The sequence below is a fragment of the Salvelinus alpinus genome, chromosome 10 (assembly GCF_045679555.1).
Source record: "Salvelinus alpinus chromosome 10, SLU_Salpinus.1, whole genome shotgun sequence".
NCBI classification, from domain to species: domain Eukaryota; kingdom Metazoa; phylum Chordata; class Actinopteri; order Salmoniformes; family Salmonidae; genus Salvelinus; species Salvelinus alpinus.
The window spans coordinates 72,348,695-72,374,608 of record NC_092095.1 but is presented as its reverse complement, the minus strand read 5'-3'; the positions used below and the strand labels follow the sequence as shown (position 1 = coordinate 72,374,608).

The following is a 25,914-nucleotide window of genomic DNA, read 5'->3' as shown; positions in this document are numbered from 1 at the left end:
TTTAGCATCGCTTAACAGGCTACCTGTTTCTTCGGCTATAGCTCTCTGGAAATGCTCTTTATCCCCATAAGACCCGGGGTTAGAGGGATTATAATAAATGTTTTTCAACATCTGCTCCGCCATCCTTCTTGCCTCGCTGAGGTACAATAACGTTAATGAGCCACTTTCAAATAACGACAACATTTCACTTTCATTTTAGAATTTTTATTTTATGCATCAAGTATTATTACGTATACAGACAATCCAGGATTCTTTGCAGGATACATGTCCCAGTTTTCTCAACGATCACAGCATGCAACACCCTGTATATTTGGTTTAGATTTACAGGCTTGTGTCGCGGAATTTTTTTAAACACACATGTCCGATATATAAGCATATAAACAACAAATATGATACACGTTACAATTAAATGGTGTTTCAAACAAATAAAGTAAAATCTTAGACAAAGTTGTTTCTAATTCTTCAGAATCATCCACAAGACGTGATACCAGTTGTGTCCATTGCAGACTCTCGCCCGTATGTCGTACATGATTCATGATTTGTTCCATTTTCAGCACACGCTCTTCATTAACCCAGGCATTGTGTGTTGTGTAGAACGATACATTGTTCACTTTATTTTCAATAATCTGATGCATAACATTTGTAAGTTCTCTCAAAAGAAGAATTTTATTTATTCTCTCTAACATCGTCGACACATAGTTACCCATTGCTTTACAACTAAATAACAAAATGTCACTCGGTCTCTTGGGGTTTATTGAGCCAGAAAGTCATCACATCAGCCACCACAGCTTCCCGGTATTTATTGTCGTCCACCAGGGTGTGTCGGATTTCTTTGAGTTTCTCGTGGACGTAGATTGCCTCCTTCAGTTCATGTAGGAATGCCTCGGTTACCCCGTAAACTCTGGGGATAGACGGCACAAGACCCATAGACTCCAGGGCTCTGACCAGCGATGGTATAAACCTGCAGGACCACAGTCTTTTCACCAGCTCCTCAAAATGGTTGAAGAAGTAGTATCTTGGCGGGTCGTATAGGCACGGATGACGGCGCTGGCTGGGTTGATTGATCTCACAACCGATGCATTTTTCTCTTATATATTCTCCAATCACCACGTCTAAAAGTGTGGCTACAGAGGCCTTGATGGTGTCCACAAAAATAGTACTGACTACCCCATCAAACACATCCTCAGGCTGTGTAAATGTAGGGGGTGTCGTGGGTCTCGCCAGGGGGGAGTAGAATGTCGGGCTGCGAGGCATAGAGTCCTTAGGGTCTGGCCCCCATGTCGTATCGGAGTCCTGGTATGTTGTATGAATATCCATGGTGTATGATGAAATGAAGAACTGGAGGCTTTAAGGGCACTCCTTTTATTGTTGAACCAGTCCTTTGGGTATCAGGGCGTGGTTAACGCAGCCGCGTACTTAGTTTTTTTCGGAGGCTCTCCCTTCTGAGGATGTACCTTCTTGGGGCTCCTTTGAATCATAATCCTCAGGATTCGTATATATTATGCACTTCTTTACATGAACAATGCTCTGCCGCTGTTGGCTCTGCACAAAGAGAGCGTCCAACAGCTGTAACATTTTCAATTCCATTAGATCCCAAATTTTAAAAGGAATAAGCATGCGCAACCTAAAATCCCCAGTCAGGCCACCATCATGAATGTTTTGGTTGCGGGTTTCCTCGTTGCTGATATAGAACTCCACGTAGCCACATGGAAGTCCATTCTTTCTTTGTATTTTCACCCTGTGAAATATTCTTCCTGAGGAGTCAGGGGCACCTTCCCAACGGGTCTCGTAGCCCGTGAACAAGCTATACCCCTTGGTGATAAGGCTCAGTTCGGGACACACAGCCTTGCGAAAAACCATCTAGTCTTCAAGCCCGTAGTCCACTCCTAAAGTCTGGTCTGTATATTCTTCTCCTTCGGCTACCGTATAGAGGTTCACTCTACAGGCCAGGTAATCAAACCGATACCCCCATTGATGTCCATTAGACATCAGCACTTGATCTTTCAGAGCAGTTGCGGGCGGTATTTGGGTTCTATACGCACTTAGAAACCGCTTTTTTGGCGCATCGTATATTGTGGCTTGATACTTGGCCCTTTCTCTATGTTTCAACCGAGGTCCTGCTTCCGTTGTTACAGTCATCACTGCTTTGCCACTGATCACAAAATCCATGCTGATTTTAAAAATTTTGTTTAGTGTTCTGGGGCCGCATGTCTTGTTCTGGGCTTTATGTATAAGGCGTCTGCCAATCTCAATACCCCAAGACATTCGTGTTTCATAGACAACAACCCTAAGGTCAATAAAACAGGGGGTGGGGGGGGTCAAACTCTTTGAAATGTTCATCCCCCCCCAGTTCAAAGAGGTCCCTAGACATCAATCATCATGACAACTTCAAAGGCATTATATAAATATTGTCGCACTCACTAAGGCGTGAGAACAGGAACAGGATGCCCATATATGGGCATAACCACGTAATCACTTCCCGCCAGGATGTCCTGACCGGATGCCCAAATATGGGCATGCACACGTCATCCGGACATAGGGTCATAAATCAAACGTTTGACGTGTGCCGTCTACTTTATTCTCTCTCACACCAAAACTGACAAGGTGCACACTGATCAGTAAAGAGAGGCTAACATTCTATAACGCTCCCTTTCCTCTGCATTGTTCTCTCACAGTGAGAAACTATAGGATTACAATAGTGTTCTCCACTTTCTTCATTTGATCCAATTCAACATTGACAATTATTTAATGACATGAGAATTAAGTGGAGTGTCTAATCTTAGCTGGTCTGAGAGAACTGATGAGGCTTCTCTCCTTTATGTATACATTGATGTCTTTTTAAATGGCCCAATCTGTAGAATCTCTTCCCACAGTCAGTGCAGTGATAAGGCTTCTCTCAAGTGTGTATCCGTTGGTGTGTTTTTACATTGCCCAATTGGGAAAAACTCTTGCCACATTGAGAGCAGAAGTAAGGCTTCTCTCCTTTGTCTTTTCTCTAATGACCTTTAAGCTCAGCTGGTGTTTTAACATTTTCTACAGTCAGATCAGTGGTAAGGCTCCTCTTGTGTTTCCCTTGGTGTCTTTTTAAATGGCACATTCAAGGGAAACTCTTTCCACAGTCAGAGCAGGAGTAAGGCTTCTCTCCAGTGTGTGTATATGTTCAGATCGTTTTAAGGTGTCCGGACGAGAGAAACTTGCCCCACAGTCAGAAAAGGAGTAAGGCTTCTCTCTTTTGTGTATACGTTCATGTTGTTTTAAGGTGCCCAGGTGAGAGAAACTCTTTCCACAGTCAGAGCAGGAGTAAGGCTTCTCTCCTGTGTGTGTTCTCTGATGAACTTTTAGGGCAGTTGATGTTTTGAAGCATTTTACACAGTCAGAGCAGGAGTAAGGCTTCTCTCCTGTGTGTATACAATCATGTTGTTTTAAGGTGTCCGGACGGGAGAAACTTGCCCCACAGTCATAGCAGGAGTAAGGTTTCTCTCCTGTGTGTATACGTTTATGTTTTTGTAAGGTGCACGGTCGAGAGAAACTCTTACCACAGTCAGAGCAGGAGTAAGGCTTCTCTCCTGTGTGTATACGTTCATGTTGTTTTAAGGTACCCAGTTGAGAGAAACTCTTTCCACAGTCAGAGCAGAAGTAAGGCTTCTCTCCTGTGTGTAAACGTTCATGTTGTTTTAGGTGGCTTGGTCGAGAGAAACTCTTTCCACAGTCAGAGCAGGAGTAAGGCTTCTCTCCTTTGTGTATACGTTCATGGTGTTTTAAGGTGCCCCGTTCAGAGAAACTCTTTCCACAGTCAGAGCAGAAGTAAGGCTTCTCTCCTGTGTGTAAACGTTCATGTTGTTTTAGGTGGCTTGGTCGAGAGAAACTCTTTCCACAGTCAGAGCAGGAGTAAGGCTTCTCTCCTGTGTGTATATGTTCATGACATTTTAAATTGTTCCGATGAGAGAAACTCGCCCCGCAGTCAGAGCAGGAGTAAGGCTTCTCTCCTGTGTGTGTTCTCTGATGACCTTTTAGGTCAGTTGATGTTTTGAAGCATTTTCCACATTCAGAGCAGGAGTAAAGCTTTTCTCCTGTGTGTATACGTTCATGTTGTTTTAGGTGGCTTGGTCGAGAGAAACTCTTTCCACAGTCAGAGCAGGAGTAAGGCTTCTCTCCTGTGTGTATATGTTCATGACGTTTTAAAGTGTTCCGATGAGAGAAACTCGCCCCGCAGTCAGAGCAGGAGTAAGGCTTCTCTCCTGTGTGTGTTCTCTGATGACCTTTTAGGTCAGTTGATGTTTTGAAGCATTTTCCACATTCAGAGCAGGAGTAAAGCTTTTCTCCTGTGTGTGTACGTCCATGTTGTTTTAAGGTACCCAGTTGAGAGAAACTCTTTCCACAGTCAGAGCAGGAGTAAGTATTCTCTCCTGTGTGTATATGTTCATGACGTTTTAAGGTGTTCCGGTGAGAGAAACTCGCCCCGCAGTCCGAGCAGGAGTAAGGCTTCTCTCCTGTGTGTATATGTTCATGTTGTTTTAGGTGGCTTGGTCGAGTAAAACTCTTTCCACAGTCAGAGCAGGAGTACGGCTTCTCTCCTTTGTGTGTACGTTCATGTTGTTTTAAGGTACCCAGTCGAGAGAAACTCACCCCACAGTCAGAGCAGGAGTAAGGCTTCTCTCCCGTGTGTATATGTTCATGTCGTTTTAAGGTGTCCCGATGAGAGAAACTCTTTCCACAGTCAGAGCAGGAGTAAGGCTTCTCTCCTCTGTGTGTTCCATGATGAACTTTTAGCGCAGTTGATGTTTTGAAGCATTTTCCACATTCAGAGCAGGAGTAAAGCTTTTCTCCTGTGTGTATTTTTAGGTGTATTTTTAGCTTTGATAGAAATGGGAAAATCTCCTCACAATGTGAGCAGTGGTAAGACCTCTTTGCGCTGTGATCTTTCTGCTGATGCTCTCTGGATGTAGAGAATGTCTCAACATGGTCTCCTGTGTGAACAATATCAGAACAACCAGTCAATTGGTGTGATATACATGTCAATCAAATGTATTTTATGAAGCTCTTTTTACAAAAGTTGTAACAAAGTCCTTTACAGAAACCAACCCAAAATCCCCAAAGAGCAAGCAATGCAGATGTAGAAGCACAGTGGCCACGAAAAACTTCCAAGCAGGAACCTTGGAAGAAACAGAGAGGAACCAGGCTCAAAGGGGTGGCCGGTCCTCTTCTGTCTGTACCGGGTGACATATGTATTCATATCAGTAGGCTGTACAATATAGGGGAATAAAACTATTCTAAAAGTGGGTAAGAGATGAAAGCTAAAAAGGGGCGTGTCATCCTCCACTCATTATCACAAGGGTTAGTAACTACACAGACTCATTTCATATCATCCTCCACTCACTATCACAAGGGTTAGTAACTACACAGACTCATTTCATAGAACTTTAAAACACTGGCAGTTTGTCTACTTCACTTCTTTAGTCTACTCTCTGATCACTCCAGATAGCTCAGTTAATAAAACAAATGTTGGCAATACTGGTGTCAAACCATGCAAGTCTCAGTAGCATGAAATAAAATCTACCTTCTCATTGAAACAGTTCTACTGCAACTTTTCATACACAGTGGGAAGTTGGAATGAACAACAAACTTAGTTAGATAGAACCCTGCTCTTACCATGATTAACAGATTTCCCAATCTTCTCCTCCTCTTCTTCATCTTTAATGTTGACATTCAGCTCCAGTGTTTGACTGCAGTCTTCCAGCTTCACTGATGCCATCTCTGGATCCTGCAGTGCAAACTGGGCTCCACTGTCACAATCAGGACCCAGTGACTGTGGGTTTGGACTCAGTGTGGAAGGAGAGAGGCAGGCTGGGTTTGTCGTTACTGTTGATGTTACCGGCCTCAGACTTAATTCTAATCCTGTAGTAACAATGAGAAACAGACACAAAAAGTTATTGTCTTGACAGTTCTGGCACTTTCTTTATTCTCTAAAAATATATTATATGTTCAATTATCTATTTCAGTGCTTGACTTGGACTGAAATAGGTGCCGGTACTGTTTATATTTAGGCACAGGAGCTCCACAATACTGTTGAGCTAATATTCTATAAGAGGAACTGTCAAGACTTCCACCGAAGTCCAAGACTTCCACCGAAGTCGGTCCCTCTCCTTGTTCGGGCGGCGCTCGGCGGTCGACGTCACCGGTCTACTAGCCATCTCCGATCCATTACATGTTCAGTATTTAACCCTCTGTTTCCCACATGTATGTGTGCGTGTTTGTTCTATGTTGATGGCTATATCTGACGGCTGGTATTTTGTTGCCGGGCTTTGTATCTACGCCTGTTTATTCGTGGTACAGGTATATTTCACGCACCGTTGTATTGTTTCTATACTGGTGTTTTTTCGTGTATTAAATACCTTGTCCACGCATCTCAACTCTCCTGCGCCTGACTCCTTTTCACCAGTTACCCAAAGCCTTGACAGAAACACACACCTCAAATGGAGTCAGCAGGAGCAGGTGCCGCTGCCGTAGGGGTTGAAGAGCGAGTCCAGCAGCATTCTACTATTCCCCAGCATCTCGGCAGCGCCATGGACCGCGTGCTGCAAACCATGGAGCGATGGAAGAGAGGAGGAGATCCTCCAGCGTCTCCACCAGCACCACCAGTTTCACCTATAATGACCCCTCCTTCACCTGGTCCCAGTGGGATCCGGCTCGCCCAACCGAGGGAGTATGATGGTACGGCGGCGGGATGTCAGGGGCTCTTGCTCCAGCTAGAGCTCTACCTGGCAACCGTCCACCTGGCTCCCTCAGGCTGTGAGAGCGTGGCCGCCCTCGTCTCCTGCCTCTCAGGAAAGGCCTTATGGGGGGAAGAAGAAGCGGTGTTGGACCACTCTCACATTCCACCAGCTGGTGGACCTGTCCATCCGGCTGGATAACGTGCTGGCTACCCGCGGACATCCAGATCGGGGTCTGTCAATTCCATCCCCCATCACCACCGCTCCGACGCCCATGGAGCTGGGAGGTGCTGCACTTAGGGCGACCGGAGGCGGGGCCATTCCATGCACCATCTGTGCCCGCAGAGTGCACACTGCCGGTCGGTGCTGGGGAGGTTCCTCTGGGAGTCGAGGCAGCAGTCAGGGCACTCTTGTGTCACCCCAGGTGAGTCGGCACCAGGCTCACCCAAAGCCCCTGGTTGCTCACATGTTTTTGTTCATTAATTTTCTTGAGTTCTCCCCGCATTCCCAGCATAAGGCGCTCGTAGATTCAGGCGCAGCTGGGAATTTTATTGACAGATCATTTGCCCATAGTTTAGGGATCCCCATTGTTCCTGTGGATATGCCCTTCCCTGTGCACGCCCTAGATAGTTAGCCCTGACCCTAATGGTCGACTATGGAGGCCACCGCTCCACTGGGCATGGTTACGCAGGAGGGTCACAAGGAGAGAATCAGTCTCTTCCTTATTGATTCTCCTGCGTTTCCCGTGGTGCTGGGCCGACCCTGGTTGGCCTGTCATGACCCCACTATTTCGTGGCAACAGACCGCTCTCACGGGGTGGTCACGAAAATGCTCGGGGAGGTGTTTAGGGGTTTCCATCGGTGCTACTACAGTGGAAAGCCTAGACCAGGTCTCCACCGTGCGCATCCCCTCTGAATATACCGATTTGGCTCTCGCCTTCTGTAAGAAGAAGGCGACTCAATTACCACCCCATCGACGGAGGGATTGTGCGATAAATCTCCTGGTAAACGTAGCACTTCCCAGGAGTCACGTGTATCCCCTGTCGCAAGAGGAGACGGCGGCTATGGAAACATATGTTTCCGAATCTCTGGGGCAGGGGTACATTCTGCCCTCCACGTCACCTGCCTGCTCGAGTTTATTTTTTGTGAAGAAGAAGGATAGAGGTCTGCGCCCGTGTATTGACTATCGAGGCATTAACCAAATCACTGTGAGGTACAGTTACCCGCTACCTCTCATAGCCAGTGCGATCGAGTCAATGCACTGGGCACACTTCTTCACAAAATTGGATCTCAGGAGCGCTTACAACCTGGTGCGTATCCGGGAGGGAGAAGAGTGGAAGACGGCGTTTAGTACCACATCAGGCCATTATGAGTACCTTGTCATGCCATACGGGTTGATGAATGCTACATCAGTCTTCCAATCCTTTGTAGACGAGATTTTCAGGAACCTGCACGGGCAGGGTGTAGTGGTGTATATTGATGACATTCTGATATACTCCGCTACACGCGCCGAGTATGTGTCCTTGGTGCGCAGGGTACTTGGACGACTGTTGGAGTATGACCTGTACGTCAAGGCTGAGAAATGACTGTTCTTCCAGCAGGCCATCTCCTTCCTAGGGTATCGCATTTCAACATCAGGGGTGGAGATGGAGAGTGACCGCATTTCAGCTGTGCGTAATTGGCCGACTCCCACCACGGTAAAGAAAGTGCAGCGGTTTCTAGGGTTTGCCAACCACTACCGGAGGTTCATCCGGGGCTTTGGTCAGGTAGCAGCTCCCATTACCTCACTGCTGAAGGGAGGACCGGTGCGTTTGCAGTGGTCGGCTGAGGCGGACAGGGCTTTTGGTCACCTGAGGGCTCTGTTTTACCTCGGCTTTACCACACTGCTTCCCTCTACACTCAGCTCCTTCCTCTCCACACTGCTTCCCTCTACACTCAGCTCCTTCCTCACCACACTGCTTCCCTCTACACTCAGCTCCTTCCTCACCACACTACACCTGCCATCGCAGTTAATTCATCCTCACTCGTCACATTCACTTCCCTCCTGTAGCTCTTCTAAAGGCTCTGTGTCATCCTCCATTCCATATTCACTCAAAACATTCCACTTTTCTTCTTGTCCACCATCTTCTCCATCAGATCTTCCAGAAAGCTTGTGCAATCCCCCATTGAAATCCCATTTTTTTCTTATCCGCCGTCTCACCTCATCCACACCCAAGTAGCTGCATACCAATAGAGTACCACAGTATAAATCATAATACCCATAAAACCTAGCAGTCAAACATGAAATGGTTCCAATCCAGTTTCCACCATTCATTTTTTCCCGTTGGGGATTTTATAAACACTTAAATAAGGGCTGTGTTTCATGTAGGCTTACCCTGGAATGACGTTTTGATAACCGTGTAAATTTCTGGGACAAGATGACAAAGATTTGTATTTACCCCCACAAAAATGAAATATAATTAGCTGCTAATGTGGCTATTGAAAGGGTTAAACCTTTTAAACGGTTAATACATTGTGTTATGATAAACTGTAAGGTCTCCTCTTCAGGAGACCTCTGTGTGTGTGTGTTAACACCTGTTTTGAGTGTTGTGCCCTTCAGACACGATCAGAAGGCGGAAACCGCCTACGTTCATACTCCTCATGTCTGGGCCACACCTGCCTATGAGGTTCTGAGAATACGACTGGTTTCCTGAGAACACAAGGCTACCGCAGGCCTAATGAAAACAGCCACCTGTCAGAAGATGCTTGGACTCATTCACCTTATGATCCTATACTTGTGATGAAAGATCAAGTTTCAGTCAAACCCACTTCTGAGCTTTTAATTGCTGACAAGATGGTTGCTGCTGTCATTGGGAGGTTAGATTTATTAAAATGTTGTTGCCAGGGAAAGTCACACAGAGGACTGGGGAGGCTATATGAGTTACAGGATGTCTTAGACATTTTGCAGAACCTGGGGAGAGCTATCATATACTGTACCAACAGCTGCCTACAATTGTATTACTAAAGGAGAATTTGAATACTTAAACAAAAAGTATTTCCGTTCCATTACTAATGTATGTTTGATAATTATATAGACCTGATCATCTGTTGAAGAAATTGACCAACACTATCATAAAACTACAAATGCCATGATGATCAGAACAAGACTGACAAAACTAGGCAACGGTAAGGATCTCTGGGTTAACTAATGTTAGCTACATTTAGTAATGAATAAATAGGCTACATTTATTTAAAATGTACAATTCTGTGAACTGTCTTGTGCAAGTTTTAAATTGACACAATACCTGTTAGCAAAGGTGTCAGCTAGAGATGACATGCAGGAGCTTGCGGTGATTGGTTGTTTTGCATGATGTCTACTTTGATGCTAATTAGCATTTTATAATCTGAGAGGAAATAAAGACTAATATATTGATAAGTCACATTGTCCGAGAGAGATTTACATTTACATTTACATTTAAGTCATTTAGCAGACGCTCTTATCCAGAGCGACTTACAAATTGGTGCATTCACCTTATGAAATCCAGTGGAACAACCACTTTACAATAGTGCATCTAACTCTTTTAAGGGGGAGGGGTGGGGTTAGGAGGATTACTTTATCCTAGGTATTCCTTAAAGAGGTGGGGTTTCAGGTGTCTCCGGAAGGTGGTGATTGACTCCGCTGACCTGGCGTCGTGAGGGAGTTTGTTCCACCATTGGGGTGCCAGAGCAGCGAACAGTTTTGACTGGGCTGAGCGGGAACTGTACTTCCTCAGAGGTAGGGAGGCGAGCAGGCCAGAGGTGGATGAACGCAGTGCCCTTGTTTGGGTGTAGGGCCTGATCAGAGCCTGAAGGTACGGAGGTGCCGTTCCCCTCACAGCTCCGTAGGCAAGCACCATGGTCTTGTAGCGGATGCGAGCTTCAACTGGAAGCCAGTGGAGAGAGCGGAGGAGCGGGGTGACGTGAGAGAACTTGGGAAGGTTGAACATGTGATGTGATTACATGGTTATCAAATCGTCACGCCAGGGTAAGCCAACACGAAACACAGCCCTTATTTTAATTGTTTCTAATATCAACAAAAAATGATTGGAATATTTACATTTTTTTCCCGAAACGGAAATATCACATTTACATAAATATTCAGAACCCTTACTCCATACTTTGATGAAGCACAGTTGTCAGCGATTACAGCCTTGGGTCTTCTTGGGTATGACGCTACAAGCTTTGGCATAGCTGTTTTGGGGAGTTTCTCGCATTCTTCTCTGTAGACGTGTCGCCGCACAGCTATTTTCATATCTCTCCAGAGATATTCGATTGGGTTCAAGTCTGGGCTTTGGCTGGGCCACTCAAGGACATTCAGAGACTTGTCCCGAAGACACTCCTGTGTTGTCTTAGCTTTGTGTTTAGGGTAGTCGTCCTGTTGGAAGGTGAACCGTCACCCCCAGTTTGAGGTCCTGAGTACTGTGGAGCAGGTTTTCATAAAGGATCTATCTGTACTTCATTGAACTTTGCGCCGTTCATCTTTCAATCGATCCTGACTAGTCTCCCAGTCCCTGCCGCTGAAAAACATCCCCACAAATTGCTCCTGCCACCACCATGCTTCACTGTAGGGATGGTGCCAGGTTTCCTCCAGGCGTGATGCTTGACATTAAGGCCAAAGAGTTCAATCTTGGTTTTATCAGACCAGAGAATCTTGTTTCTCATGATCTGAGTCCTTTCGGTGTCTTTTGGCAAACTCCAAGCAGGTTGTCATGAGCCTTTTACTGAAGAGTGGCTTCCATCTGGGCACTCTACCATAAAGGCATGATTAGTGGAGTGCTGCAGAGATAGTTGTCCTTCTGGAAGGTTCTCCCTTCGCCACAGAGGAGCTCTGTCAGAGTGACCATCGGCTTCTTGGTCACCTCCCTGACCAAGGTCCTTCTCAACTTATGTCTCAGTTTGGCCGGGTGTCCAGCTTCCTAAAAAAGTATTGGTGGTTCCAAACCTCTTCCATTTAGGAATGATGGAGGCCTTTCGATCATATCCTTGGACTAAAATGATTGACACTCACATGCAAAGGAACTTTGGGTAATGTAGCACATATTCAATGGCATCTTTTTCTCACGTAGGCTGTTCATTTCTGATCTTTGATACTTTTTTTGGTTTGTAAACGTATCATGGTATACTACATGAATGCTATATGGGAGGGCCACTGTTACTTGGTAGCTACTAGCAAAAGACCCTGTGTTGTGGATCATCTACAACTATTTTGGACTGTCCATACTGTAACGTTAGTCTCAGGCTTCACTAACTAGCGTTACTGTTATAGGTGGAGCTATTCTTTGCTACTTTTCAAACAAATACTGTAATATTTCACATATCTTGCTAGATATGTATCTTGTTGTGATATTTCACATAACTAATATGTGCTTTGAAAGCCTCCCATCTGGTACTTGCTGACATTTGGTCAGTGTTCAATGTAAAATAAACATCTTTATGCACTCCAACGTAATGTAAGAAGTCTGGGTCCTGTAACCATCTGGGACGCAAACACCATACTAGTTTTGCATGCCTATAAAATAATGACTCAGGGGAACGGTCACTCAGAACAATACTATCATAGCCACGCCCTGCTACATTGGGAAGCAATGAGCAAGAAACTAAGAAGTAGTCTGTATGATAAAATTATTTAAAATGTTGACGAGTAACAGGAATACTCCCTTTTACTCTGGTTCTGAGTCCTCCAAGGTTCACATAGATTTAAGTCCTTAATGAAAAGCTGTAATTTCTTTCTACTCTGCTAGTGGGAAGTGTCTAAACCAGAGGAGTGATCTAGATGAGGATCAATTAAAATCCCCTGCCATTAGGACTTTACCAGGAAGGGAGGTTATCAACAGAAATAAATTCTCAAAAAATTTGGGATTTCATCATTAGGACCATAAACATTAACATGCTCATTCAAAGAGTTCCCTCCCTGATACAAGATGTATCAGTTATAATATTATTCACTTGAAACGGAACAGATTTATGAATTAAAACCATAACACCATGAGAATGAGAGGAGAAACAGGATGCTATTACTTGCCATCTCCTGCATACTTTAAGTAGCTCATCCTTCAACAAGTGAGTGTATTGTAGGAACACAATAGATTAATGAAGCTGTTTAAGCCTAGTAATAACCTGTTTAAGCTTGGATAGTTTACAAACTCCACAGACATTCCACAAAGTACATTTCAGTTTAAACAAAGACGTAAACATGGAATAAGCTATAGCATAAAGACATGTCTAAAATATGTTTAGTAACCAGAAGGAACGCAGGAATATTTTGTAGTGAGAAAAATATGTAAAGATCTGTTGGAACAAACAAAAATAAATCTATGCTAACTGTAAAACACTGCACCCCATTCTACTGTCTACCTAACCGAGACATCCAACGCTTCCTCTCCCACCTCCCCCAATCGTAGAGTGTAGCCTGGTAGACGACTGATCCATTAAAACCTGTTAGGGATCAGTGTACCGCTAGCAGTCCACCTGCGACAACATCCGGTGAAATTGCAGAGCGCCAAATTCAAAATATTAATATTAAACATTCATGAAAATACAAGTGTTATACACCATTCTGTAGCTTAGAATCTTGGTAATCGAACCGCGTTGTCCGATTTACAATAGGCTTCACGGCGAAAGCAGAGCATTCGATTATCTGAGATCAGCACCCCACAACAACATATTTTTCAAACCAGCACAGGCGTCACAAGATCCCAAATAGCGATAAAATAAATCACTTACATTTGAAGATCTTCCTCTGTTTGCAATCCCAAGGGTCCCAGCTACAAGATGAATGGTTCGTTTTGTTCGATAAAGTCCTTCTTTATATCCTAAAAAGTCAGTTTAGTAGGAGTCATTGAGTTCAGTAATCCACCAGTTCAACATGCAGACAAAGTCCCAAAAGTTACCGGTAAAGTTCATCCAAACAACACTTCTAATTAATTGTCAGGTAGTCTAATATCTAAATAAATGATAGTACTTCATACGGCGTCTAGTATTTTCAATAGGAAAGGAAAATTACAAAGAGCGCACCCTCGTTCACGCGGGCAAAGAGACTACTTTTCCCTTAGTGCTCCCCATGGACAAATAACAATTACTCAATGGTTTTTCAAAAACCAAGCCTGAAACCATGTATAAAGACTGTTGACATCTACTGGAAGCCATAGGAACTTCAATTTGGGAGCCAGAAGTCAGTTTTCAAAAGCAAGTAAATTAGTACAAATAAATGTACTAAGTAAAAACATTCAAAGAATGGGAAAAAAAATACATTCCTTCGTCCCGCATTATAGGACATTCAGGATTGATAACGTAACACTTACATTAACTGTAATAGCAAAATTTAATTTAATTTACTGCAATTTATCTTTTAGCTCGGTCTTTTTTATTTTCCGAAATTTGCACTAAGAATGGCATAATCAAGTTACTGTTTACTTTACATTTGAAGTGGCTGGAAGCTTAAAAAGAAAAAGCTTGGTTTTCGCCTGCCATAACAGTTCTTTTAGACCCACAGACATTATTTTAACAGTTTTAGAAACTCAGTGTTTTCTATCCAATTCTACCATTTATATGCATATCCTAGCTTCTGGGCCTGAGTGACAGGCAGTTTACTTTGAGCGCGTCAGACAACCGAAATTCAGGATACTGCCCCCTAGACCAGAGAGGTTTTAACTTCTTGCCACTAGGGGGGTGCCATTTCGACATAGTACAAATTCGTATCCAAATTAAACTGCCTCGTACTCAATTCTTGCTCGTACAATATGCATATTATTATTACTATTGGATAGAAAACACTCTCTAGTTTCTAAAACCGTTTGAATTATGTCTGTAAGTGAAACAGAACTAGACTTAGAGCAATTCTCCTATGAGGATTTGAAAATGCTGAAATCTGCTTGCTGTTCCCAGACCTGTGGATAACTCTGACTGTCTTCTATTGGTTGAGATGCACTGCATACGCCTTCCCCTGGTTGTTAGCGAATAGGGAGTCTTGAAATGGCGTCTCTACGTAGTTCCCAAAGTTTATAAATTGATTGGGAACGAGGTGGCTCATTCTTTTCACCTTCGCTCGGGAGCATTGAGGACCTGGGAACGTTCTTTTGGAACCATCGGTTATAGATCTCAGACATTTCCGGCTGTGTTTTTATTCGATATAGGTGTTGAAGACATCGTAATGTTGTTATTTTGAACCAAATTATATCAGTTTATGTCAGTATATTGCGATTTTCGGGTATTTATTTCCTTGGCGCTGTAGGAATTTGGGTATCTCTCTCTTTCGTGCTAATGTTTACTGCTAATTGCAACTCTGAAGAGGACGTTCTCCAACCTATCAACAATTCTTTTTGACAAAGGACACCTTTCCCAAGATTCTGATGAGAGTTCATCGAAAAGTAAGAACTATTTATGCTGATAATTCATTGTTCTGTTGAAAAATGTCAAATGCATGAAACGCCATTGCTTGCAGTGTAGCATTGTGTTATCGAAGCCTGTATTGCACAGTAAGGTTAATTTTAAAAATGTAATTCAGCGATTGCATTAAGAACTAATTTGTCGTCTTTCAATTGCTGTCCAACCTGTATTTTTTTAGTCAAGTTTATGAATAGTTTTCGATAAGAGTAGGTGGCTTTCCAAGATGGCGCCGGACAGATTGCTTGAGCTCTTGGCTACTTTTCTCATTGTATAAGCACAATTTGTGCCGCTAAATATGCACATTTTCGAACAAACTCTATATGCATTGTGTAATATGATGTTACAGGACTGTCATCTGAAGAATTCTGAGAAGGTTAGTGAAAAAATGTATATATTTTGGTGGTTTATACGTTATAGCTATTTTTGCCTTGAATCAATGCTGTTGTAATGTTCGCTATTGTGCTAAGCTAATATAACGCTATGTTGTGTTTTCGCTCTAAAACACTTAGAAAATCTGAAATATTGGCTTGATTCACAAGAGCTGTGTCTTTCATCTGCTACACGCTGTGTATTTTTAAGAAATGTTTTATGATGAGTAATTAGCTAATACACGATGGTCTCTGTAGTTATTCTAGTCATTTTAGTGAGAGTTGTGATGGGGGCTGCAATGGTAAACTATGATTTATACCTGAAATATGCACATTTTTCTAACAAAACCTATGCTATACAATAAATGTTATCAGACTGTCATCTGATGAGGTTGTTTCTTGGTTAGTGGCTATTTATATCTTTATTTGGTCGAATTTGTGATAGCTACTGATGCAGTAAGAAAATGGTGGAGTATGGAAGTGGTGTCTTTTGCTAACGTGGTTAGCTAATAGATTTACATATTTTGTCTTCCCTGTAAAACATTTTTAAAAATCAGAAATGATGGCTTTATTCACAAGATGTGTATCTTTCATTTGGTGTCTTGGACTTGTGATTTCATGAACATTTTATTATATGATATCCCTGTGGCTTTAGGCTAGGCTATGCTAGTCAGCTTTTGTGATGGGGGGGCTCCCGGATCCGGGTTTGGTAGGCGTTAGAGGTTAAAGGGAGCAGTTTAACCCAAGCGACTCTAAACATGACAAAGTGTCTCCTGCCTTCTCTCGGTCATTAATCCTCACTAACAGAATAAAAGGCGTATCTTGTACCAAAGCCACTCCTGCGTTGTCTTGGTTGTGTGCCTAGGATCGTTGCCCTGTTGGAAGGTGAACCTTCACCCCAGTCTGAGGACCTGAGCGCTCTGTAGCAGGTTTTCATCAACGATCTCTCTTTGCTCTGTTAATCTTTCCCTTGATCCTGACTAGCCTCCCAGTCCCTGCCGCTGAAAAACATCCCCACTGCATGATGCTACCACCACCATGCTCTACAGACAATTACTTCGACATCATGGCTTGGTTTTTGCTCTGACACGCACTGTCAAATGTGGGACCTTATATAGACAGGTGTGTGCCTTTCCAAATCATTTCCAATCAATTGAATTTACCACAGGTTGACAATCAAGTTGTAGTAACATCTCAAAGTTGATAAACGGAAACAGGATTCACCTGAGCTCAATGTCGAGTATCATAGCAAAGGGTCTGAATACCTATGTAAATAAGGTTTCTGTTTTTTTTTATATAAACGTGAAAACATTTCTAAAAACCTGTATTTGCTTTGTCATTATGGGGCATTGTGTGTAGATTGATAAGGAACATTGTTTATTTAATCCATTTTAGAATAAGGCTGTAACGTAACAAAACGTGGAAAATGTCAAGGAGTCTAAATACTTTCCGAATGGGAGAGGGGATACCGCGTCAGTTGTACAACTGAATGCATTCAACTGAAATGTGTCTTCCGAATCAGAGAGGTGCGGAGGGCTGCCATAATCGACATCCACGTCTTCGGCGCCCGGGGAACAGTGGGTTAACTGCCTTGCTCAGGGGCAGAACAGATTATTACCTTGTCTTCGGGGATTCGATCCAGCAACCTTTCGGTTACTGTCCCAATGCTCTAACCACTAGACTACCTGTACGTATTCACACAAGTAGGCTGTGCAATACAAAAGGAGAATAAAACTATTCTAAAAGTATCTCATAAGTCAAGAAAATGATGACCCATATCATCCACTCACTACCACAAGGGTTAGAAACTACACAGACTCATTTCATATAACTTTAAAACACTGTCAGTTTGTTTACTTCACTCTACTCTGAACACTCCAGATAGCCCAGTTAATAAAACAAATGCTGGCAATACTGGTGTCAAACCATACAAGTCTCAGTACCATGAAATAACATCTTCCTTCTCATTGAAACAGTTCTACTGCAACTTTTCATACACAGTGAGAAGTTAGAATGAAAAACAAACTTAATTAGATAGAACCCTGCTCTTACCATGATTAACAGACTTCCCAATCTTCTCCTCCTCTTCTTCATCTTTAATGTTGGCATTTGGCTCCAGTGTTTGACTGCAGTCCTCCAGCTTCACTGATGCCATCTCTGGATCCTGCAGAGCAAACTGGGCTCCACTGTCACAATCAGGACCCAGTGACTGTAGGTTTGGACTCAGTGTGGAAGGAGAGAGGATGGCTGGGTTTGTCCTCACTGTTGATATTACCGACCTCATACCTGAGTCGGCAAGTAGTAGAGGAGAAACGGACACAAAAGTTATTTTCTTCACAGTTCTGGCACTTTCTTTATTCTCTATTAAATATATTATATTTTTTATTGTTCAATTATCTAATTCAGTGGTTGACTTGGACTGAAATAGTTGCCCATACTCATTTTGGACGCCGGTACTGTTTATATTTAGGTGCAGGAGCCCCACAATACTTTTGAGCAAATACTTAACATGTAGTAGACAAATGCATACAAGACTCAAAAACCATTTAGTACAAGTTTACAGTTAGTTTTTGGCAGCACCATGTACCATTTTCCTTAACCCTCTTCACGTTATTATTCCAATCAAAAAACAATTGTATTTCCGTTCACACCATAGTATCGTTTATAGACAGAAACTGAATGTGTCAATATTTTACACATGTAGAAACTGATAATCATTACATTTAGCTTCAAAACAGTAGTGCAACCTGAAAATTGTCTCTGCTGCACCCACACTGCCTGCACCGAAGTCCGTTGACGCAGACCGGATGGGCGCCGCCATTTTACCAGCTTGTGAATTTTTCCTTCCATGGACCTCTACGGACAATTCTTTCGACCCCGTGGCTTGGTTTTTGCTCTAACATAGGGCTGGGCGACGTGGCAAAAATATCATACCATGGTATTTTTCACATTTTTGACGGTATTTTATGTTTTTGATTAATAAAAGTTCTACATTTGCTTTATGAGTAGTGCGTGACCCTAGGGTGGCAACACATATTCAAAAAAATGTTCAATGGGACTTTCTCCATTCTGATTGTTTTATAGTGTTCAATTCAACTTCAACCTAAAATAATTTCCTGCACTCATTTGAGATAATTTACACACTGGGCAAAGATACTAGTGCTTATTTTTAACCAAATGTTGCAATTTAGATCATAACACCAAGGTGATCTTTTGGAATCATGGAAATAGAATGATTATTCTAATTCTATAGTCTATAAATAGTGGGCACTTCTACCTTCTCATTGAAACAGTTAATCATGAAACAGTTCTTCTGCAACTTTTCATACACAGTGGGAAGTTGGAACGAAAAACACAAACTTAGAACCTGCTCTTACAATGAGAAACAGATATTCCAATCTTCTCCTCCTCTTCTTCATCTTTAATGTTGACATTCAGCTCCAGTGTTTGACTGCAGTCTTCCAGCTTCACTGATGCCATCTCTGGATCCTGCAGTGCAAACTGGGCTCCACTGTCACAATCAGGACCCAGTGACTGTAGGTTTGGACTCAGTGTGGAAGGAGAGAGGAGAGCTGGGTTTGTCCTCTCTGTTGATGTTACCGGCCTTATACCTGAGTCGGCAAGTAGTAGAAGAGAAACAGACACAAAAGTTATTTTCTTGCCAGTTCTGGCACCTTCTTTATTCTCTAAAAATATATTATATTTATTTTTGTTCAATTATCTAATTCAGTGCTTGACTTGGACTGAAATAGTTGCCAGTACTGTTTATATGTAGGTGCAGGAGCTCCACAATACTGTTGAGCTAATATTCTATAAAGAGGAACATGAGCTCAAACAGTAGAAATTTAAGGTGAACTCTTGTCCAAGTCAAGAACGGATCTCATTTCAATAGATCAGGTAGGTGAGCATTGGCAACAAAACATTATTGCATTAACATTAAAACACAACGGACACAAAGTTAAGATCACTTAATATATAGATTTCCTAAATTCACATAAAATGACTCAAAAACCATGAAGTACAAGGTTAGTTTGTTTCAGGCAGCACTATGTATTATTTTCCTGAAGAACCGCGTCTTCGTTGTTTCAATCAAAAACCAGTAGTATTTCCGTTCACACCATACTCAAATGTATAGATAAAGATAGAAACAACTACATGTGTCTGAATATTAGTACACATGTAGAAAACCAACAAGCATTACATTCAGCTTCAAAACAGTAACGCAACCGTAAAATGGTCTGCACCCACACTGCCTGCACTTTAGTCCGTTGACCCAGTCCGAGGCGGCGCCGCCATTTTACCAGCGTGTGAATTTTACACAAAACCGATAACATGCAGCTCAGAAATCTCAAATAAAAGGATTCTTTATGAAAATTAACATGAGCAGAATATGTACATCCACTAAGACAAACCCAACGTCTCTAGGTACGTGACTTGTAAAATAGTATAACGTCACCACGTTCTTCACTCGGTTTGACACAAAAATATCACATCAAACCTTTACCAAACGTGATAATAATTTAATGGATTTGTTACCTAGCATGGAATGACATGTTTTTTCGAAATTAGAAAATGTAAACGTGCTATTACGTACCTGTAGTAATAAAGGGAAACGGGCACAAAAGATACCTTCTTCACTGCACAGTTCTGGCGCTTTTTTATTCTGAAGATGGTGCGCGCCTGTCGGGAACTTCCTGTTCCCCCACTAACACCGTCCGTGCATTGCGGGATCCTTGGGCTGGCCCTACCCTGTTACATGAGAAGGGGGTAGCTGCTGCTGCTGCTCCCAAATGTATTACTTGGGTCTCGGGACGATTGGGGCTACTCTCTGGCAGATGATTAAACGGGCGTCTGTATATAATTAACATTTCATTATTTATTTGTTCATATTTTTTCATTGTTTCTGTGATTTAAAAAAATACAATTAACATTTAAATTAAATAATTTTAGAGCCCGGTTTAAGTTGTATTTGACTATTTTGATACTTTGTACATGGCAACGGATAAGCATTAACGCAGCAGTCGCAGTGCGAACTGCATTGCTACAGATGCTAGTTCGATGCCAGTGCCGGCCGTGACCAGGAGACCCATGAGGCGACGCACAATTGGCCCAGCGTCGTCTGAGTTAGGGGAGGGTTTGGCCGGCCAGGATGTCCTTGTCCCATACAGCATTTCCTCTGACGTTATTTTTGGGGGGTGGAGGGGTATAATTTGTATGCATACAATGTATAATAGTAATATTTAAAATTACTGTCTGGTAATTTTGTATACATTTATTTAAATTTGCATCTGGCCGCTTCTGGGGGGATTCTGGTAAGATGCCAGCAAAGCTGGCTCAATTCCGGTAGATGGAAACAGCCTGATGTACTTGGGCCGATTCTTGGCAGTCATTAATTCTGATTCCGGGCCGAGTCAATCAGTTCCGGCCCACCGGAAGAGGGCCGCTTCTGGGCCTATTCCTCATTGCGAAGTTGCTATATATTGGCAGGAACTGGAACAAGCTGTGATACACGTCGATCCAGACCACCCCAAACAGGCTCAATGGGTGACATGTCTAGTGAGTATGCAGACCATGGAAGAATTGGGACATTTTCAGCTTCCAGGGATTGTGTACAGATCCTTCGGTGGATGAATGGCAGGACGATGGGCCTCGGGATCTTGTCATGGTATCTCTGTGCATTCAAATTACCATTGATAAAATGCAATTGCGTTCGTTGTCTCCCATACCATAACCCAATGCTAGCATGGAGTACTTTGTAGACAACAGCAAACCGCTCCCGACACAACACCCTACACGTGGTCTGCAATTGAGAGGCTTGTTGGGCATACCGCTAAATTCTCAAAAACAACTTGGAGGCGGCTTATGGTAGAGAAATTAACATTAAATTATCTGGTAGCAGCTATGGTGCACATTCCTGCAGTCAGCATGCCAATTGCATGCTCTCTCAAAACTTGAGACATCTGTTGCATTGGGTTGTGTGACATAACTGCCCATTTTAGTGGCATTTTCGTTTTATATTTGTTAGGGATCCCCATTAGCTGCTGCCAAGGCAGCACCTTCTCAGCTACTCTTGTCCCCAGCACAAGGTGCACCTGTGTAATGATGAAAATGCAATTTAATCAGCTTCTTGATATGCCACACCTGTCAGGTGGGCGGATTATCTTGGCAAAGGAGAAATGCTCACTAATAGGGATGTAAACAAATTTGTGCACAACATTTGAGAGAAATAAGCTTTGTGTGTGTATGGAACATTTATGGGATGGAACATGGGACACTTTACATGTCGCGTTTATATTTTTGTTCAGTACATACGGTATAAAAAATAAATAATACAAATTAAAATCAGCCTGCTTTTCTGTTCTAATCAGGTTCCTACACAGGCTCAGAAGGATCCTCTAAGGCTGGAACATTTTCTGGCGACAGTAGACTGTGAAGTCTTGGAGGCCCAAAAACTTCTCAGCTGTAGATATAATTATGTCCAGGAAGCTTGGCCCCAGTGATGTACTGGGCCGTTCGCACTACCCTCTGTAGTGCCTTGCGGTCGGAGACCGAGCATTGCCATAACAGGCAATGATGCAATAGGTTTTGTCATGCCTGCTTCATGGCTGTTTTGGTGTGCTTGGACCATGTAAGTTTGTTGGTGATATGGACACCAAGGAACTTGAAGCTCTCAACCTGCACCACTGCAGCCCCGTCGATGAGAATGGGGGCGTGCTCGGTCCTCTTTTTCCTGTAGTCCACAATCATCTCCTTAGTCTTGATCACGTAGCATTTTCTTCACAATAAGTGTATCCAGATCACTTGATTGACGTACAACATTTGCAACTGGTTGCGTTGCATCCACCACCATATCTTCTTCAGAACTGTGGCTCCTTGCCCCTCTTCACTGCCTCCACATGGCAGATTTGCTGAACAGTCCTGATCCTTGACACCTCAACCTCTTTCACCCTAACAGGGCACTCAGGGAATTCGGGAATATGATCCCTACCACAGTTGCAACATTTTACATTCAAACTCTTCAATGCCCCTCAAAAATGAAATGCTAATTAGCTGCTAATGTAGCGTTGTTCATCTCCGCGTTTACTGCTTCATAGTAATGTAAGTTATGTAAATTACTTGAATATGGCTTATTGTGAGGTCAATAACTATGTGCAATGAAACCTTGTTTTCATTCAAACCAATTATAGCCGTAGCTCTAGTTTTCCTCATCTTCAGGTTCTCAAACTGAACAGGACATCAGTAGTCCGCGTGCACAGATATTTATATATAAAGTCTATTTATCTCAAATCAATGTCACGTGGTTAATCAAAATTATATCTAAAATAAAATTACACCAATCTAAAAGTAACTTCTATTGCCATTGCCAAAACTAGCTTACATAAAGCTAACAAATAAAAACAATCGCAGCCTGCAGGTAGAAAATATCCTGATGAAATAAATATCATATGAATCAAATTGGCTACACATGGCCTGTCTGCAAGAAACTTGAAACATTGTATCAACTATTAATTTGGTCTGGCCTGTGCTAGCAAACTTGCAACATTGTATAAAATATTTTGGGCCCTCAGTTTCCCATGACAGCGAGCTCCAGACAGACAGACATAGGGATATTTTGCGCAAAGGATAAGAAGTCATTAGGTAGGCCTGTTTTATGACGTTTCCACCGGATCAGAGCATGACAGTTTTGGTGGTTATCAAAAGGGAGAGAGCTGGACATTTTCAAATAGGCTACGTTGAGAAACTATTATCATTCTCAATGGATGTAGAAACAGACTTCACATACTTGCTGTTTGAGCTGAACATTTTTATATTTGAGAAACTCCACAGTGACGGTGAGTTAAGACAATCAGAAATAGTATCAGATCCCCAAATGGGCACATTTATAGGCCTACATTTACACAGAGGCCAGCTAGCCTATAGGACTACTTCAATGAGTAATCAGGTGTGTGTCCTTACTCAACATTGACAGGAGCACTCTAAACAAAACACAATGAATAAATTGACAACTCCTAAATGGAATGAAATACACCAAAACTTCGTGTAGCCTAAGTTATACGCTCTGCAAACAATGTGTCCACTCCTACAATGACAATGGTAAGACTGTAATAATAATGTATTGAATGCATTACCGTAACCAAACAAACATTGTAGATTAGAAATGATGTTGATAGTGGTGTGCCATTCCCTCCGCAATGGACGAGTCCACTCAGACAGACAATGGATTAGTCCACTCAGACAGCCGTGAATCAGACAGATGGCTCATGTGCCATACATTTTTATATATATACTGTATATATATATTTGCCACTGCTTGACTAAAAAAAGCTTGGTTGAACAACAGCCTATCTAGTAGTAATACATTTGAAACGGACACAGAAGTTGTCGTCTCGACTGCACAATTCTGGCGTATCCTTTATTCTGAAGAATGATGCGCGCCTGCGCGGAACTTCCTGTTCCCCCACGACCAGTTTCTAAACCCAGAGACGCAACAACGCGAGACTTCAAAGAACGCCTGCGAAGCGGACCAAGCCGGGGTTTGAGAAGTCAATGAGAGAAGTGAACAATTCTGATACTTTTGCAGCGTTTAATTAACTTCTTATGGCTGGGGGTAGTATTGAGTAGCTTGGATGAATAAGGTGCCCAGAGTAAACTGCCTGCTACTCAGGCCCAGTTGCAAAAATACGATCCAAAATAGATTTGGATAGAAAACACTCTGAAGTTTCTAAAACTGTTTGAATGATGTCTGTGAGTATAACAGAACTCATATGGCAGGCAAAAACCTGAGAAAAAATCCAACCAGGAAGTGGGAAATCTGAGGTTTGTAGTTTTTCAACTCGTTGCCTATCCAAGATACAGTGGAAATGTGGTCATATTGCACGTCATAAGGCTTACACTAGATGTCAACAGTCTTTAGAACCTTGTTTGATGCTTCTACTGTGAAGGATGAGGGAATGGGAGCTGATTGAGTCAGGGGTCTGCCAGAGTGGCATGAGCTGATCACGCGCGCTCATGTGAGAGCGACCTGCGTTACATCGCATTTCTACAGACAAAGGAATTCTCCGGTTGGAACATTATTGAAGATTTATGATAAAAACATCCTAAAGATTGATTCTATACTTCGTTTGACATGTTTCTACGAACTGTAATATGACTTTTCATCTGAACTTTCGCCTGGACTTGCCCGCGCCTCGTGAGTTTGGATTGTGTACTAAACGCGCAAACAAAAAGGAGGTATTTGGACATAAATGATGGACTTTATCGAACCAATCAAACATTTATTGTGGAACTTGGATTCCTGGGAGTGCATTCCGATGATCATCAAAGGTAAGTGAATATTTATAATGCTATTTCTGACTTCTGTTGACTCCACAACATGGCGGATATCTGTATGACTTGTTTTGTTGTCTGAGCGCTGTACTCAGATTATTGCATGATGTGCTTTTTCGGTAAAGCTTTTTTGAAATCTGACACAGCGGTTGCATTAAGGAGAAGTGGATCTAAAATTCCATGCATAACACTTGTATCTTTTAGCAATGTTTATTATGAGTATTTCTGTAAATTGATGTGGCTCTCTGCAAAATCCCCGGATGTTCTGGAACTACTGAACATAACGCGCCAATGTAAACTGAGATTTTTGGATATAAATATGAACTTTATCTAACAAAACATGCATGTATTGTGTAACATGAAGTCCTATGAGTGTCATCTGATGAAGATCATCAAAGGTTAGTGATTCATTTTATCTCTATTTCTGCTTTTTGTGACTCCTCTCTTTAGCTGGAAAAATGGCTGTGTTTTTCTGTGACTAGGTACTGACCTAACATATAATCAGATGGTGTGCTTTCGTCGTAAAGCCTTTTTGAAATCGGACACTGTGGTGGGATTAACAACAAGTTTATCTTTAAAATGTGGTAAAATACTTGTATGTTTGACGAATTTTAATTATGAGATTTCTGTTGTTTGAATTTGGCGCCCTGCACTTTCACTGGCTGTTGTCATATCGATCCCGTTAACGGGATCTCAGCCATAAGAAGTTTTAATGGGGATCCTAATAAATACCAACAAGATTCCGTCGGCACACACTTGGCTACATGGCCATTATTTTATACATTTCATAACTGTAGTTGCTGATTCACAATAGCTCACACTGCATATCATATATATCCTAGCATCACAGGTAGCCTAGTGTTTAGAGCGTTCGGCCAGTAGCTGAAAAGTTGCAGGCTCGAATCCCCGAGCTGACAAGGAAAAAATCTGTCGTTCTGCCCCTGAACAATGCAGTTAACCCACTGTTCCTTAGTAGGCCGTCATTGAGGTAAAGGTTAAAAGAAAATCACATGAGTAGCCAGACCGAGGTGAAGTTGGTTTTATATTCAGACATTTATTCGCCAAATATCATTTAAAACTTTATAAATCAATTACTAATTCACCGTT

The 25,914-nt window shown here is 42.5% G+C and overlaps 2 protein-coding genes and 1 pseudogene across 2 annotated transcripts in view; all 3 read right to left on the bottom strand.

The window, feature by feature from the left end:
* Positions 1-25,914, bottom strand: part of LOC139533076 (zinc finger protein 135-like) — a 302,249-nt gene that overhangs the window by 68,919 nt on the left and 207,416 nt on the right. The gene's annotated exons all lie outside the window — the stretch shown is intronic.
* LOC139533047 (zinc finger protein 436-like) overlaps positions 1-25,914 on the bottom strand; it is a 175,541-nt gene that overhangs the window by 113,580 nt on the left and 36,047 nt on the right. The gene's annotated exons all lie outside the window — the stretch shown is intronic.
* Positions 189-20,911, bottom strand: LOC139533029 (zinc finger protein 420-like; annotated as a pseudogene).